The sequence below is a fragment of the Mus pahari genome, chromosome 2 (genome assembly GCF_900095145.1).
Source record: "Mus pahari chromosome 2, PAHARI_EIJ_v1.1, whole genome shotgun sequence".
Lineage (NCBI taxonomy): Eukaryota > Metazoa > Chordata > Mammalia > Rodentia > Muridae > Mus > Mus pahari.
In genome coordinates this window covers 146,325,300-146,329,702 of record NC_034591.1, presented here as the reverse complement: position 1 = coordinate 146,329,702, position 4,403 = coordinate 146,325,300, and positions in this window count along the sequence as shown.

Here is a 4,403-nt window from a genome sequence, read left to right as displayed (position 1 = left end):
CCTGAGAGGATTCATCCAGCAGTGGATGGAAACAGATGCAGAGACACATAGCCAAACATCATCTGGAGCTTGGGAAGTCTTGTGGAAGAAGAAGGGATAGGGTTCAGCCAGCTGGAGGAGTCTAAGACACTACAGGAAAACCTACAGAGTAAACTGACCTGGACCCATGGGGGGCTCACGTAGACTGAACTACCAACCAAAGAACATGCAGGGGCTAGACCTGGGTCCTCTACACCTTTTAGCAGATGTGCAGCTTGGACTTCATGTGCCCCCCAAACTAGTCCAGGTGCTATCCCTGAATCTGTTGCCTGCTTGCCGATGCTGTTCCTCTAACTGGGCTGCCTTGTCTGTCTTCAGTAAGAGAGGATATCCTTAGTCCTGCTGAGACTAGATTTCTCAGGGTGGGTAGGATGGTACCCAAGGGGAAGAGGTAATAGGGGGAGGGACTTGTTGGAGCGGGACTGGGAGGAAAGGAGGGAGAGGAACTGCAACTGAGATGTAAAATGAAAAAAAACGTGAATTATGAAAAAAATAAAAGTGAGATTAGAAGAAAAAACTTCAAGAAAATGAAAAACATTTTTCAGGCATCTCACCTTTCTTTTTTATTAGCTGGTGGGGATGCAGTTCAGCCTTTTCCATTAGTTTGTTGCACTTCGCTCTCAGAACTGCAGTGTGAGTGTCAAGCACCTTCGTATGAAAGGACACAATCATCTAATGTAATTGTCTTCATTTAAAGATGTGCTATTTTCTCTTCAAATTCAGAGCTATGCAATGAACAGAAAATTGCATTTGCAGCGACTGCTTTATTCAGAGGTCCAATTTTTGGTATGATTCTGCCTTTTTCTAAAGCTGAAAAGTCTGCACTTGCAATTGGGGTTCCGTGTAGTGTATTGTCCTCTTCTGTCAAGCACATGGGTGGCGCTGTATCTGTTGTCTATTGTGCTGTCACAGAGATGAAGGAAAGGGTTTAGTGTGTGTGCGCACAGACCTCCAGTGAGAAGACACAAACAGAGCACGAGCATGTGAGCATGTGCTCCAAACTCGCCCAGTGTTCATCCTGAGCATGTGCTCCAAACTCGCCCAGAGTTCATTCTGAGCATGTGCTCCAAACTGGCCCAGTGTTCATTCTGAGCATGTGCTCCAAACTCGCCCAGTGTTCATTCTGAGCATGTGCTCCAAACTCGCCCAGTGTTCATCCCAAGAACAAGGGCCTCCTACCAGGACTAAGGATGACGATGAGGCAGACGTCTCAACAGCATTAATCTTCTGGTGGGCAGTTTGATGTGACTCTCCAGATCTTAGTCATCAGTGTCTTTTTTCTAAAGCAACGGTTTCTCACTGCTGTGGTTTTCCTAGGTCCTGTTTCACTTACTGTCTCTACCCTGTTCTTCAAAAAACACCTGCACTCCAAGTGTCTTAAGTTCTTTTTCTGTTATTATAAAAGAACAGAAATATTGACAAAAGAAACTTTAGCAATGAAGGGTTTATTTTAGCTCACAGTTCAAGGGTATAGTCCTTCACCATAGGGAAGTCACAATAGCTGGAGCTTGAGGCAGCTTGTCACATTTCATCAGTAGCAAGGAGAGAGTGATTAATAAGAAAGAACTTGTTCTCAGCTTGCTCTCTTGATCTATACAGTTTAGGATCCTAGCGCAGTAAAACGGTGCCAACTACGATGAATGAATCTTCTCCTTTCAAATGATCTAGCACACGAAATCCCCATGCTTGGCCAGAGCCTAATCTAACCTAATAATCCGTCACTGGTGTGCCCAAGGCTTGTTCCATTCAACTCCACATCACTAAGTGTCACTCCCAGTTTGGCACTGTAGAATAGATATCCCAGCTCACTGTGTACGTTGGTTCATTTTAGTTATGACAGCACAATAGCTGAGTAATTTACAATGAAAAGAGGCTTCTTTGGGATCAGACTTTTTGAGGTTGGATACAGCAAGGTTAGGTGCCATCATGTGGGAAAAGATTTGCCAACTCGTGAAGCAAAGTGAAGGGGTATTGTGCAGATAGACAACTGTAGAAGAACCAACATGATGGATAAACTTGCTGTAGGATTCCCTGCTTTCATACAGGAGGAATGTTTTATAGATAAGGTTTCCTTAATAGCTTTAGGTATCCTGGAACTTAATATGTAGTAAACCAAGCTGTCCTTGCCTTTTGAGAATTCTCCTGCCCATGCTTCCTGGGATTACAGAACTGTGTTGCAGTTACAGAACTGGGATTACAGAACTTGGCTGGTCATGAGGTTTTGTTCACACAAGCCATATTCAAGCCATCATACACATCATCTCTCTCTCTGTCTCTCTGTCTCTGTCTCTCTCTCCCTTTCTCTGTCTCTTTCTCATACAAACACAATGTAAAGTGATCCAGTAATGTATATCTGTAACACAGGATCAAGGATGCAGAAGAAGAGTGTGTTTGAATCTAGCCTGGGCTGCAGAGTGACTTTAAGGCCATGATTATTTATACAACACGACCACATCTGAAACAAAACCAAAAAAAAAAAAAAAAAAAAAAAAAAAAAAAAAAAAAAAAAAAAAAAAGATAACCAGTCAACAACAAAACTCAAAGGGTGAGCACGTAGGGAAGTTCTTGGTACAGTTCTTTTAGGCCATGCACAAGGCCTTGGCTTTGACTTATCAGCATCAACACAATGACAAAATTGAAGCCATCGTATGTGGAATGGCATTAACTTTCATTGTAAACATTATGTGTGGTTTACAAAGTACTTCAGTATATGCAAAAAAAAATCACAATGGAAATGTGATTTTCTAACATGCACTCCTAATGTACATTTATTTTCAGTAAACACAATTCAAAAACAAAAAGCAATCTCTCCTCTTATATATTAATGTGAGACAAAATTCCTGAAAACTATTAAAAATTGAAACTGAAATGCAGTCATCCCATTTTTTTCTGTATACCCTCATTCTTATATAGAGATGTTTTGGTCATATTTCCTAACTGGTGGCTTATTTTAGTAAGACTACATTTTAGCTAAAGATATTGGCAATGTTTTCTCTAAATATATGTTCCTTTATCCTTTCAGTCATCAAACATTATGAAATGTATACCTGTGGCACATGAAGTGGGGATTATTTCAAATGCAAGAATGCATAGCTCATGTTTCCTCTCTGTAAGTATCAGCACTCAGACTACAATTTCTTCTTTTTAGTTTGGTCAAGAGGAGGGGCAGAACTTTAAGAGCTGGAGTATCTTTCAGAAGGACACTCCTCTGTGTTTCATTTGGGGTGTCTGAAGGGATACAAAACTTGAAAGGACAAATAGTCTCTTATCATCGTTTCCCTCCACCTGTGTCACCACCTGGTTAGGGAACAGGTAGCAGCTACTTTGATCCTGTCAGATTTATCTACCACATGATCATACTAAAGAAATGGCATTCGGTTACACATGGCATGCACACCAGGGACACAAATAAGAATGCACACCACACTCAATTGATTGAATTAGAACTGTATTAATTCTGCATGTGAAAATTGGAGTTCAGCATTCAAGAAAGGTATTTCCTCTCACTATGCTATGGCTTTTTGTTAGAGACCAGGTTGAGAAAACCCAGGCATCTTACAACGCAGGCATCTCACAGCCCAGGCATTTTTACAGCATGCAGCTGAGAGCCATATAGTTTTTTGTTTGGAGCCAGTTGCCCCCTCTCCCCTCAAGGCTGTTTTGTGGGAATCAGAAAGATTCTGGCCCTAAGCAGACATCAAGGACTGAGGGAGTCTTCTTACATTCCGGAGCTGCCTGGAGCTGTCACCTTGGGCTGTTAGAAGAAACCTGACTCTGAGATAAGCTGCCCGATGTTGCGGAGCAGTGATGCCAAGGAACTGAGATAAATCACTAAAAGTTTCAAACTCCCAATTAGCCTCCCCTTTGTCCTTCACTGTGCCTCTTTTGATCACTCCCCAACCCTTCTCTGTATTGTATAAAACCTGAGCCTTTTCCTTTAGTAAATGAGACTATGACAAGCATGCATGGTCTCCGTCTCTTTCTTATTCCCATTTCAATATAGGTTTGGGAACCCCCTCAAGGACCAAGGAATAACTGTCTCACGGGTCGGGATAGCTTTTGCTATGTGTTATCTAAAAGACAGCTAAGTAGAATTAGTTACTTTGTAATTAATTCAAGTATTTACATAGTTTCTTATGCACATTGTAGAATTCTGTAATAGGAAGCCACATTTTGTGTAGGGAGTTAGGGAAATGTTTTAGAAAATTTCATCAATCAACAATATGTTAGAGGTTGTAGAAATGAGTAGAGTCCTTCAACAATCTTTTAATATGACATGTTTGTCTAATACCATCTTTAAATACTCATTAATGGAAGAAGTAATGTAAAGTGTAGATATTTATTACCTGATTTTTTTTTTTTTT